Source organism: Conger conger, chromosome 8 (genome assembly GCF_963514075.1).
Source record: "Conger conger chromosome 8, fConCon1.1, whole genome shotgun sequence".
NCBI lineage: Eukaryota > Metazoa > Chordata > Actinopteri > Anguilliformes > Congridae > Conger > Conger conger.
The window spans coordinates 16,604,527-16,619,010 of NC_083767.1; positions in this window are offsets into that span (position 1 = coordinate 16,604,527).

A 14,484-nucleotide genomic window follows, 5' to 3' on the forward strand; every position below is an offset into this window, starting at 1 on the left:
TTTTCCTGACAGAGTTATCCCCAGCTAAGTTGGGATGCTCTCTCTCTCTTTTGGAGGGCAAACCTATTTGAATACATCCGGCAGATATGGAAAGGTTTCTGGGGCCTTTCCGCCCATCTCCTGGCAGGGACACGCTTGCAGGCCCTCAGAACGTCACGCTCTGCCATCTGCCAAACATAGATTTGCATGTGGACCGGTGGTTTGGATAAGCAGAAAGCAGAGAGCCAATACCCAGTACACTTTAGCATTAGTGCTAAACCTCCCACATTTTGGAATTTAAATGTTTTATTTATTGGCAGGATAAGCCCCTTGAGATGGTTCTAAACAAAAGTAGTAGACTCATCTTATGAAGTGTATCTTCTGAAAAGCAAATTACTTTAAGAAAAAAATTAAATAAAGGGTGACTGGATGGAAAAAAAAAGTTTAAAAGGGAATAAAGAGCAACATTTGTGTTTCTGTGAACTACTCCATGCCGTGTTTTTCCTTCAGAGATAACTTGCATTCCTCAGCCGAACAGACTGAGGGGAGAACTCAGCCTGTGATCAAAATAATGCTTTTATCATGCCATGGTGATACTTATTACAGGAATTGTCAGAACTTCTCTAGAGGAAGCAAACTACACAGTAATGTCTGGTGAATGTTTACAAACTGGATGTGAAGGATTCCCCTAAGAAGATAAATATGGACAGGAAACTCAGTGGTATAAAAAAGGTGTTCACTCAATTCTGCACAAGTCTAAGGCAATCTACTAGCCTAGTACATTAGACTAATAACTTGCGTGTGTAGTGGATTATAAAACACCTGTAGGGAATCATACAAAATAAATAGAATGACATCTGTCAGTGTGGATGGCACCCAATCAGTTTCTTTCTACATTACATTAATGGCATTTGGCAGACGCTCTTATCCAGAGCGACATACAGTTGGTTAGACTAAGCAGGTGACAATCCTCCCCTGGAGTGATGCAGGGTTAAGGGCCTCGCTCAAGGGCCCAATGGCTGTGCGGATCTTATTGTGGCTACACCGGGGATCGAACCACCAACCCCAGTCATGTACCTTAACCACTACGCTACAGGCCACACAGTTCACATAATGCATCCTAATAAGGGAGACAAAGTTCAGAGATAAATGCTCATAACCTCAGCTACTAAAGGTTATACTCAGTCAGGACAGCTGTGGTCTGACCGGTCAGGTGGGGGGCAAAACCTTCCGGTTTATTTAAGGTGTGGAGTCCACACATACCTGCTCCCAGCTCAGTGGACCACTGAAGCTTTCTTCCATGATGTATCTTTACATAATATTTCCATCTGATATGGATACAGGAGGCTGAGTATGCAAATTGCCATCACTGCCTGTCCAGTGCAGTCATGTGGATAAACCTCACTGGGTAGCGCCATGGAAACCAGGTGCAGAACAGAATGTCTAGCACAGCTCCACACTGATACAACTACAAGCAGGAGAGTGTTTATCACAACAGACACACGCAACCATTAGAGTGTGTTTATCATTGTGCGTCATGAGCGTGTCTTTATGATGCCAGATTGGTAGAGGACATTTTTGTGGGGGTTTCTAATTATGTGTGATTATGTAAACAGCTATAAAAAAGGGCTATAAAATATCTTATGAGCTGCATATTGTTTGGGGCAAAGACATTTTTATTTTCTTGAGTTTGGCTCTGTCATTTTAGATTTGTAATCAAACAACAATTTGTAATCAAACTAACCCTAACCATAACCCCCCCCCCCCCCCCCATTTCAGCATTTCAGGGTACACAAGTCTTTCTGATTAGTCAAGTGTGTTCAATTGCTTCCTTAGCACAGGCAAGAGAGCTTTCATATCACATCTTGATTTTAGGCCTTTACTTGCCTTTGGAGTTTGTTACTGGCATTTGTCAACAGGAGGACCTGAGTTGTGCTAATCAACATAAAGGAAGCCATCATGAATATAAGAGATTGTCAGAGAAATAAACATTTCAGGCCAAACCTTAGGCTTACCCAAATCTATTATTTGGGACATCATTAAGAAGACAGAGAGCACTGGTGAGCTCAATAATTGCAAACCACCTGCTAGGCCAGGAAAGACCTTCTCACCATTTAAAAAAAGAAACCACTAATACCTTTTCCGACAACTCAGAAACACTCTTCATGCATGAGTATATCGGTAACTACTGTCCACAGAAGACTTCACAAACAGAACTATGGAGGTGACACTGCAAGTTGCGAACCAGTAGTTAGCTGCAGAACAGTTTGCAAGAAGTACCTAAAAGAAAAGAGCCTACAGAGTTCTGTAAAAAAGTATTGTGGACCGATGAGACCAAGATTAACTACAGACCAGAGTGATGGCAAGAGCATAGTGTGAAGACCAAAAGAAACTGCACAAAACTCAAACCATAGCAAATCTGTGAAACATGGTGGTGGGATGTATGGCTGCCAAATGTACTGGTTCATATCTTCAGCGATGGTGTAGCTGCTGTTAGCAGCAACAGAATGGATTATGATGCGTACAGAAGCATCTTATCTGCTTAAGTTTAAGCAAATGCCTCCAAACTCATTAGATGGTGCTTCATCCTACAGCAAGACAATGATCACAAACATAATGCTAAAGCAACAAAGGAGTTTTACAAAACCAAAAAACTGGAAAATTGTTGACTGGCCAAGTGAATCACCCAATATAAACTCAATTGAACAATTAATAAAAAGTGCTGTCATTTAAAATTGTGGATGACAGATCCAAATCAAGAAAAAAGATTGGGCATTGGTCTTTGTTCCAAACATTATGGAGCTCATTGTATACAGTTCATGTAATCCTGAAAATAAGGATTTACAACATTTCTAAATAAATTAGTTACTTCAAAGCATTTACAAGAACTAGAAGATCAAAGAAGAGCAAGGAGTGCTGAACAATCCACAATAACCTGACCTCAACCCCATTGAACATTTTTGGGGGCACTTGAAGAGTGACAACAGTCAGTAATATCACAAGATGCTCTTTGGAACATTGTCAAATAATGCTGGGATGACATGGATCATCAGGTTTTGCCAGTTCATGCCAGTTATGCTGATAATATAATTTTAATTGAAAAAAACTTTTGGACCCCACTGTATGTGTGAGTGTGTATACGTGTGCGTGTGCGGTGTGTGAATGTGTCTGTGTGTGTGTTAATGTATGTGTTGAGAGCTGATTTATTTTGTGTTTTGCATCCTTAGAGCCATCAGTACCTTACACCTGCAGGCAGCGGACTCACAGGTGAATAGTAATGATGGCATGCCCAGTACCTCCAGTGCTACTGCAGCCCACAAATCAACAAAGCAAATCAATTAGCAGCTCGTTAGGAAGGAGGAGCTCGTTAGCACAGGGTCCTCTGGGCTGGCCTGATTGCTGTGTTCACTGCCTGAACTTGGCAAACTGCTGTGTAGGGACCGCAGGGAGGGGGGGTCTCTAAAAACACCCCCCCTCCCCACACCCCCCAGAGCCTGGAAACATTTCCCTTCACTGACACATAATTTCTCAGCTCGATATATTTATCTCCCCTTCTCTCTCCCATGAAAATTACTGTGAATGCTTATGCTGCCAAAGTCATACTATTATCTGTAAAGACATTTAACAAGGACAATTTCTGTTATATGAATTGACCATACAGGAACTGTTTCAGTAATTATATTCAATTTTAATATTTATTACTAATATTCTTGGTAACACTTTACAATAAGGTGACATGGTGGCATTAACTAATGTAGTTGTTAACACAAATTAATGATTTACAAATGCATTAATTTAGCATTAAATTCACTTTTCATGTAATGTATTTCTTAACTCCTAACTTACATGAATAATTATACCATAGGATAAATGTATAATTCATTAAGCATTAACAGATTCACATTCAGTGGTTTTCTCATTCCAATATGAATTTGCATGATCTAATGTAGTTGTTAGCCTGTATTCATGACATAGATATACATAAACAAAGCTGAACAGCTTAATGTTTCAGTAGCTAGATACTTTAGTTCATGCCAATTCATGTAACCTTATTGTAGTGTTTCCATATTCTATAGCATACATTGAGGGTAAAGAATCCCATGGTGACAGTGAGACACAAAATATTCATAAGTCCAGCACTAGAGGGCGCTGAATGATCACAGGTAGATCACTGGAATGGGCGGCCTGCAGTGGTTAAGGTTAAGGTAATTGACTGGGACCTGCAAGGTCAGTGGTTCAATCCCCAGTGTAGCCACAATAAGATCCGCAGAACGGTTGGGCCCTTGAGCAAGGCCCTTAACCCTGCATTGCTCCAGGGGTAGATTGTCTCCTGCTTAGTCTAATCAACTCTACGTTGCCCTGGATAAGAGCATCTGCCAAATGCCATTAATGTAATGGCCTCCTTTGCGGTTCATGCTTCAGGTCTGTGAGGTGGATGGAAGTTTCTTGGAATTGACAACAGAGGACATCTCAAGGGTGTGAGATCCCTGCCTGCACAGCTGGGTGTGAGATCCCAGCAAACTGAACCTTGCCCGGGGTACAGAGTTTATCTCAATAATTCTAATGTTTGTCTTTTTTGTGCAGTGCTAATAACTGGATCCAACTGTGTATTATCTTCATATGTTTTAATCTACATATGATTCATGGGTTCCATTTACATCTGCTGGATCGCATTTAATAATGAAAATGGTCATTAATAAATCCTTTTGTGATCGGATTTACATAGGGACAGAGAGGGCTTAAATCATGTTTATCTGTGGAAAAATGAAAACAAAACAAAGTTTTCATGCAGTAGATTATTGATATTTATTGATGTATTGTTTTGAATATGCAAAACACACAAACCCAAGCACACACACTATAAATAATATATAACAATAATAACAACAACAACAACAACAACAACAACAATAATAATAATAATAATAATAATAATAATAATAATAATAATAATAATAATTTACTTCTATTTAAATAGCACCTTTCTGAAAACCAAGGGCACTTTACAAATTAAAGGATTAAAGGATATCCAACAGAAAACAGGCAACAAGAATACAAAGATACAACAAGAATACAAAGAAAACAATTCATTTATAATGCCTTGCATGCAAGATTGCAATACAAAGTATTGTACATAGTAAAGATAAAAGATGATAAAATACCTGCCCACAACACTGGAAATGGTACAAAGACAATAAAATAATAGAACACCAATAACAAAAATATCAGTAATAAAAACAATAGTATATAACAATAGTAAATTAATGAGAGTGAGAGATTAATGCAATACCGTAAAATAAGACTCAATAAGTAAATAAATAAAAGAATGGATTACTGAGGAAAAAGCTGAGATAAAAAGGTATGAGATTTTGACAAAAATGGTGATGGCTTTATACGCACAGTGTACTCAGTTCAGAGAGGCAGGCGGGATGCTTCTGTAGCTTCAGGATTGGTCAGAGCATGGGGATGAACCAGGGCAGGAGCAGGGCTGCAGTGGTCCGGGACCTCAGAGCGGGGAACCCAGTTGGAGCGGTCCATGAGCTCCGGGGGTGAGGGGTAGATGCCCCAGGACAAAGAAACAAAGTAGGGTGTGAGGCACTGTAGAAGTTACCGGACATAATTACATGTTTCGTCTGCACCAAAGCATCCTGGACGGACAACATCTTCCTTAATTTAGAAATGTTTCTCAGGTGGAAGAAGGCGACTCTCATGATATTATTAATATGGGTCTGAAAAGTTCTGAATCAATAGTCACACCAAGGTTTTTACCCACTGCTTTGGCGGAAACAGAGAAACCATCAAACTACAAAGAAAACAATTATTATCTAGATGTCAGTCTCATCTGAATTCAATCAGAATAGATTTGGGGTCATCCAAGCCTTAACATCTTTAAGACAGGCCTATTGCAAAGAAAAGAGCAAAGAACCCAAAACCAATCCTTGGGGTACTCCGAAATGTACCCTGGAATGCTTTTTGCTTGCCCTAACAAATAGATCTGTAAAATTTGAACTACATTACGCAGTAGTAGGTCAATTATGAAAAGAATAGAGATACAGCCACAATCAAGGGAGAGACACAAATCATTAATTCAGAAAGCAAGGGCTGTTTCAGTACTATGGTGCTTCCTAAACCCAGACTGAAACTTCTCATACACAATGTTGGGCTGTAGGAAATAAAACAGCTGTTGAGCAATGGTTCTTGGATAAAAAAGAGAGGTTTGAAATAGGTCTATAATTAGCCGGGACGGTGGGTTTCTTGAGTAGTGGCTTTATTTCTGCTATCTTAAAAGATATGGGAACATAACCTGATGACAGTAAAGACTTAATTATGTGAATAATTGTTTTACCAAGAACAGGCAGAAGCTCCTTTAATAGCTTTTTGGGTATAGGGTCTAGGAGATATGTGGATGATTTGGAAGAAGAAACTCATTTGATGAGTTTGCTCTGAGGTACCAAGGGACCAAGGGATTGAAATGAGAGGGAATATAATTTCATAACATCCTTATTAAAGATGGTCAAGCAAGAGAAACCAAGGAAATTACAGCAGGACCTGAGATGATTAGAAACAGCATAATGCTTCACTTGACATGATAATTAACCAAGAATTATGAATGAAAAAGAAAATGAATGTTGTAAATTAAATATAATCTCAGGAAATAAAAAGGAAACTGCTTCTGAAAATATTATGAAGCTGGTATTAAATAAGCAAAGATATTGGCTTATAGAATAAGAAGCAGGTGGAGAACACCATACGGAATAAGGAATAAGGAATCCCCTGATATATGGAGTATAAATTAAAGGATATCCAGAGGAAGAGTGAATACAGGAACCTACCATGCCCTCCAAAAGTATGGTAATGGTAATGAGTTATTTTTGTGATATATCGGAGGCATTTGGATTTGATATCAAAAGATGAATATGAGACAAAAGTACAATCAGCTTTTATTTTCATGGTATTTACAGTCCCCTCCAAGAGCATTGGAACAGCAAGGTCAATTCCCTTGATTTTTGTGGCCTGTAGTGTAGTGGTTAAGGTGCATGACTGGGACCCACAAGGTTGGTGGTTCTAATCCCAGTGTAACCACAATAAGATCCGCACAGCCATTGGGCCCTTGAGCAAGGCCTTTAACCCTGCATTGCTCCAGGGGAGGATTGCCCCCTGCTTAGTCTAATCGACTATCTAATCAACAAACTAGCTTCGGATAAAAGCGTCAGCCAAATTAAATGTAATGTAAAAAAAAAAGAGAACATATCACCTTTTGTATCAGACCACCCAATTTGAACAAAAGTATTGGAACATGATGTGAACATGACAGGTGTTTCTGGTTTCCCAGATGTGTCCTGTTAGATTTATGAACAATAAATAGTTCCGAATGTCTACTCTTGGCTTTAGCCTTGGGTTTTGCATGTGAAGACTGCATTTGTGTTAGAAAATATAAACCAAAATGAAGGCCAGAGAGCTGTCTTCGGAAGAAAGGCAAGCCATTTTGAAGCTTAGGAAAAGAGGGGAAATTGATCAGAGCCATTGCACAAGGATTGGGGATAGCATGTACAAAAACTTGGAATGTCCTGAAAAAGAAAAAAAACGCTGCTGTACTGAGCAACAGAAAACAACAGCAGTTGTTGAGAGAAACATTGTGTGAGCTGTGAAAAAAACCCCAAAACATCTGTCAGTGGCATCACAATCTCCACAGGGCAGGGGTGAAGGTATCTATCTGTGGAAAAATGATCAACCTTTTGAAGAAGACTTAGAGAACAGCAATATAGAGGCTATACCACAAGATGCAAACCACTCATCAGTAGTAGGAATCGAAAGGCGAGATTACAGTTTTCAAAGAAGTACAGAGGTGAGCCACAAAAGTTCTGGAACAAAGCTTGGAAAACCATCACAAAAGAAGAAGGCAACAGATTGGTGATGTCATTGGGTCTCAGGCTTGATGCAGTTATTGCAACAAGGGATATGCTACCAAATATTAAGTGTGATTTACTATAATTTACTTAAATATTCTATGTTTGGGTGGTCTGATGCCAAATATGCTATGTTCTAAGTAGTTGAACATACTGTATCTAGGTGTAAATACCAGGAAATAAAAGCAGAAATTCTGAACTCTTTCTCGTGTTCCTGTTTTTATCTCAACCACAAACGAGCTTTGCTGTTCCAATAATTTTGGAGGGGAATGTATATGTAAATATGCATTTACCATTTTTCAGAAATAGCTGTTTTGTGTCTTTTGTAGTTGATGATATTTTAAGAGCTGTGAAGAAGCCAATCACCAGACCTTAACCCAATTGAACATGCATTTCACCTCCTGAAGAGGAGATTGAAGGGAAAACCTCCCCCAAATAAACAACAACGGAAAAAGGCTGCAGTAAAAGCCTGAAAAAGCATCACAAAAGAAGAATGCAATAGTTTAGTGATGTCAATGAATCGCAGGCTTGATGCAGTTATTACAAGCAAGGGATTGACTGGTATAGCACAGAAGTTTGGAAAGTCTTGAAAAAGAAAGAATCCACTGGTGGACTCAGAAATAAAAACCATACAGTAAAAGTCGGCCAAATAGGACAACTGTAGTTGATGATAGTTTAAGAGCTGTGAAGAAAACCACAAAACAATGGACTGTGACTACCAGCAGTCTCCAGAGGACAGGAGTGAAAATGTCACTGTATGCAGAAGACCTGAGGCTACAGAATTGTAGAGGCTATATTTCAAGATGCAAAACTCTCATCAGCAGCAAGAACAGTCAGAGAGAGTCCTGCCACAACATTGTATGGACAGATAGGACAAAATGGCAGCAGGAAGATTAATTTGGAAGTCCACAGACAGAATGTGTCTGGCTATGTTGAAAGAAATTCCACCAACCTCATTGACCGGCACTTCATCCTGCAGCAACTCAATGACCCCAAACACACTGCATAAGTATCCATTAATGAGGAAAATGGGAAGATTTCCATTACTGGCCAGTCAGTCATATGATTGAAATCCAATTGAGCATGCATTTCACTTGCCGAAGAAGAGATTGAAGACAGAATAATGATCCCTGAAACAAAGATCAACTGAAGGTGGCTGGAAAAAAGGCGTGGAAAAGCATTTCCAAGGAAGACACAAAATGTCTAGTGATTGGTCAATGAGATTTGGACATGATGGTGCAGTTATTGCATTTAAGGGCTTTGCAACCAAATATTTGACTTCATTGCTTTGATTTACTTTTAAATTCATTATAATTCACGTAATTTTGCACAGCTGAAAATCGGGGGAACTCAACACAAAAACAGTCTCTGTAAAATCTCCTTGCTTAAAAACAAAGAGGCACACACAGAGCTGGACTTTACTGGAGTTTGGAGATGATCCCCCTAGGCCCTGTGGTAAGGACAATATTGATTTTTAAGAAAAACTAAATTATACTTCATGCTCAATAAATGTTCTGTAGATGTAATTACTTCTAATGGAGTAGGCAAAATGCCAAAAAAGTGTCCTACAGAGATTGAGGAAGTTAAATACAAATTTGGCCAGATGGAACAAACTGAACAGAAACTGCCTCTGGAAAGGAAACTTTGAGAGGACATTGAGAAACATTAAATGGAAATACAAATGGGAACAAATGGATTTTTAACCACAGAACGGGATCTGTCACAGAAATCATTCACAACCAGGCCTACTAGAAACAGCAACTGTATACTCGTATAAGAACCAGGATAAGAAGTGTCAATGCCTGTAAAGCAGGCTTATCAGGCGCCAGGACTGAAGAACCAACCGCAACTCAGAAATAGGCAGAACTTATGAATTATTTATAAATTATTAATTGACAAGATCAGGCAGGCAGGGGTTGAATGCAAACGGGCGCAATAGAGAAAACCAAGGAAAACAGACGGGTATAAATACACTGACAAATTGACTGAAATGACAAACAGGTATGAGTGAAGGCAAAACAGGTAACGAGACACAGGTGAATAAATGACTATGAAAAGCGAACAAGAACAAGAGACTCGAAAACAGGAAACGGCAAACGCTAGGACAGGGGAGCTCTGAGTGTGACAAGGCCATCATCAGAAAAAAACAATCACAATAGAGACCTGGTCAAAAAATTTGATGTGTCAAAATCAGTAAATTGTTAACAAGCAAGAATGCACTGGTGTGCTCAGCAATGGTAAATGTCCTTGCAGAGCCTGGAAGTGTATTGGATGACAGAAGAATCCTTTGAATGGTGAAGAGAAATCCCTTTCTACAGTAACTGTTCAACAGATCAAGAACACTCCCCAGGATGTAGGTGTAGATGAGTCAAAGATGACCATCAAGAGAATCACAAGATGTAATCCCCTGCCAAGCCTCAAGAATAGACTATTTCAATTTGTATTCAGGCGGCAGGGATGGTGCAGTGGGTAGCACTGCCGCCTCACAGCAAGGAGGGCCTGGGTTCGAATCCCCATCGGCCGGGGCCTCTCTGTGCGGAGTTTGCATGTTCTCCCCGTGTCTGCGTGGGTTTCCTCCGGGTACTCCGGTTTCCTCCCACAGTCCAAAGACATGCAGGTTAGGCTGATTGGAGAGTCTAAATTGCCCGTAGGTATGAGTGTGTGTGTGTGCGTGTGAGTGAATGGTGTGTGTGCCCTGCAATGGACTGGCGACCTGTCCAGGGTGTATTCCTGCCTTCGCCCAATGTATGCTGGGATAGGCTCCAGCACCCCTGCGACCCTGTTCAGGATAAGCGGGTTAGGATAATGAATGAATGAATGAATGAATTTCTATTCAATCTGTCCAATTAATTTTGTCCATTGGAGAGAATGGCAGCAACTCTGGGGTACTGTTGACACCTATTAAATCCAAGGCCAGTCTCTGACATTCTTAGCCAAGCTTCTGCCTCAAAGTGTGAAGAATTAACACTTTTTTAAAATAATAAAGTAACCATTAGACCTGGTATTGTCAACACTGGCAACTGAGATGATCAGCCCTGTAACAAGCCAGCCACTATTAGAAGCTTTACAAGCATTTCTGATGCAGGGCTTTGTAAAATTGTAGCACAGAGTAAACCTTCAACATGTCATCTTGACCCTATTCCTACCACATAAAAAAAAATGTTTTTAAGCATGTCTCAACAACTGCTCTAAAGATAGTCAATACATCTCTGGAGACTGCCATTTTTCCCAAGGCTTTTTAAACTGCGGTTGTGAAACCTCTTTCAAAGAAATTAAATTTAGATTCTAAATCCGAAGCAAGTATATACCTACATCCAACTTACTGATCATGAGCAAGATACTTGAAAATTAGTTTTTAATCAACGTAGCATCTAAACACTATAGAGATACATTAGAGAAGTTCCAGTCAGGTTTTGGATCTAAACATAGCACAGAAAGGTTTTGATTCTTAATCTTTTAGATTTGAGTGCAGCTTTTGAACCATTGACAACAATATTCTAATTCACCTTGAAAACTGCTTTGGTCTCTCCAGATGCGCTCTTAACTGGTTCAAACATATTACAGAAGACAATTTTATATTAAACGCTAGCATTGGTCTCTGTTACATCTGTATTCACCAGCACCCCTCCTACAGACATCGACCCACTTGTGATACCTGAAAGGCTCCCCCGCCACAGAGCTGCACCCAATGCTATCACCACCACAGACCTTTTACCTGCATTCATAGGTGAGCACTAAAGAACAGCTTAGTGCCCAGTGACATTGTAATCTACATTACAATGTCCATCTGTATTTACAAACTGCCAAATTAGTACATTACATTACATTATTGGCATTTGGCAGACGCTCTTATCCAGAGCGACGTACAACAAAGTGCATACCCATAACCAGGGATAAGTTCGCTGAAAGACCCTAGAGGGAAGTACAATTTCAACTGCATAATAATATATAATAATGTATAATAATATATAATAGATCTATAATAATTTCTGAAAAATATTGAAGATCCATCCATCCATTATCTGAACCCGCTTATCCTGAACAGGGTCGCAGGGGGGCTGGAGCCCATCCCAGCATACATTGGGTGAAAGGCAGGAATACACCCTGGACAGGTCGCCAGTCCATCGCAGGGCACACACACCATTCACTCACACACTCATACCTACCGGCAATTTAGACTCTCCAATCAGCCTAACCTGCATGTCTTTGGACTGTGGAAGGAAACCGGAGTACCCGGAGGAAACCCAAGCAGACACGGGGAGAACATGCAAACTCCACAAAGAGAGGCCCCAGCCAACGGGGATTCGAACCAAGGACCTCCTAGCTGTGAGGCGGCAGTGCTACCCACTGCACCATCCGTGGAGATGGCGAGACCAACTGATTTATTTTTATTTGACACCAGTCAATATGAAGCAGCACGTTCAGGAACATGTTTTACTATTGTACAGTTTGAATGAACTGAATGCCATTCTTACCCAAGCACAGTGTGATCCCTCTGGGTCACATCCTGGCTGATGTGTTGCTCCTGGATCCTCCTACAGCTTGGGAATTCCAGCCTATAGAATGGACATGAGGAACAGATAAACATGCTGAATTTGAAATTGAATGCCCGAGCAGAATACATGAACATGCAAATGAAATGAAAGGAAGTGAAAACCACTACCATTGTTCTTCTGTGCAGTCAATAGACACAGCAGACCTCTCCACGCAGGCAATGGGAAGAGCTGCCTCTTCTGCTTAGCCGATGTTATGGGCCAGTCTCTGCTCTGTGTACCTGATGTTACAGGCTGATGTCTGCTTTGCGTACCCAATGTTACGGGCCAAGGTCTGGTCTGCGTAGCCGATGTTATAGGCTGATGTCTGGTCTGCGTAGCCGATGTTATAGGCTGATGTCTGGTCTGCGTAGCCGATGTTATAGGCTGATGTCAGGTCTGCGTAGCCGATGTTATAGGCTGATGTCAGGTGATGGTCAGAGCTTTCGTAGCCAGAGCAAACCCTATGCTGTCCATGGGATCACCTTACTCTGTCCAGTCCATGGGATCAAATGGTAAATGGTAAATGGTTGGCATTTATATAGCGCCTTTATCCGAAGTGCTGTACAATTGATGCGTCTCATTCACCCATTCATACATACACTCACACACCAACGGCGATTGGCTGCCATGCAAGGCACCAACCAGCTCGTCAGGAGCATTTAGGGGTTAGGTGTCTTGCTCAGGGACACTTTGACACAGCCTGGGCGGGGGATCGAACCAGCATTCCTCCGACTGCCAGACGACTGCGCTTACTGCCTGAGCCAATGTCGCCCCCAGAACACCTTGCTCTGTCCAGTCCATGGGAACACCTTGCTCTGTCCTGTCCATGGGAACAACTTTCTCTGTCCAATCCATGGGAACGCCTTGTTCTGTCCAATCCATGGGAACGCCTTGCTCCACAACCTGGGCCCATATGTTAAAAAAAATCATGGATTCATGAATGAATGAAAAGTCAGTGAATTTTAAATTAATCATGTTAAATTTTATCCTAAGTAATTCTTAACTGAAACAAAACCCTCAACATTTTTACATTTTATTTTGAGAAATATAAAAATGTTTCAATATATTCAGTGGTCGTGAAACACTTGTCTTGTCATTCTACATGATATTTGATATTTCCGTATACAGTAGGCTATATTCTTGGCTGACCCATTATTTTTTTTATTTTTTTTATCTGATATATGTTTATATTTAATTATATTTGAAATAGCAGTTACTCAGTTTTATATAATATTTATCCCAGGTATATTTATCGCAAAAGAACGACTTATGAAAGGAACCAATTGATACTAATGCACATAAGTGGATAACACGGACAATTCAAACATAATAACATCAAAATTAAGTAGGCTGCTTACCGGACAAAAATATAACAATGAAAAGCTCATTTTGGTAAATTAACGCAGTCTGTCTTGTTCAGTGAGTATTGTAATTGTTTTGAAAGATTAATTTGGCGGTAAACATTCAGTGTACATCACGTCATGAAATTCAAAAATTCCAAACGATGACTGTTATTTTAAAATTTAAAATTAAAAATATAAAGAAAAAAATGCAATTAGGCGGCATATGCATTCAATCCCTCTGAAAGCACCATTTCCTAGAATACAGAATTGCTTTATTTATCATTGGCCTCTGCCTGGGAATCACTCTTCTGTCACAGATCTGGCCCAGAGTCACCAAAAAGCATGAGGATGATCCGGTTAAGACGTGGGAAAAGGTTATGTGGTCAGATAGAGATTTTCGGCAAACAATTAAAATTGCTATGTGTGGCACAAACCTAACACAGTCCATGCCTGAAGTAACACCATTATTATGCAGTGAGGTATGGTGGTGTCAGCACCATGCTGAGGGGATGATTTTCATCAGCATGGCCTGGGCACCTTGTCAAGAATGAAAAGCGAAAAGTACAGGTTAATACTGCAACAGAACAGCTCATCAGGACAATGATCCCAAACACAAAGACAAGGTAGCGCTTGAGCAGGTGAAGGTCAAAAATGTTAATGTCCTATGATGTGCGGCCCTGTCTAAGCCCACTTCTCCATCCCTCTGAGAATCTGTGGCAC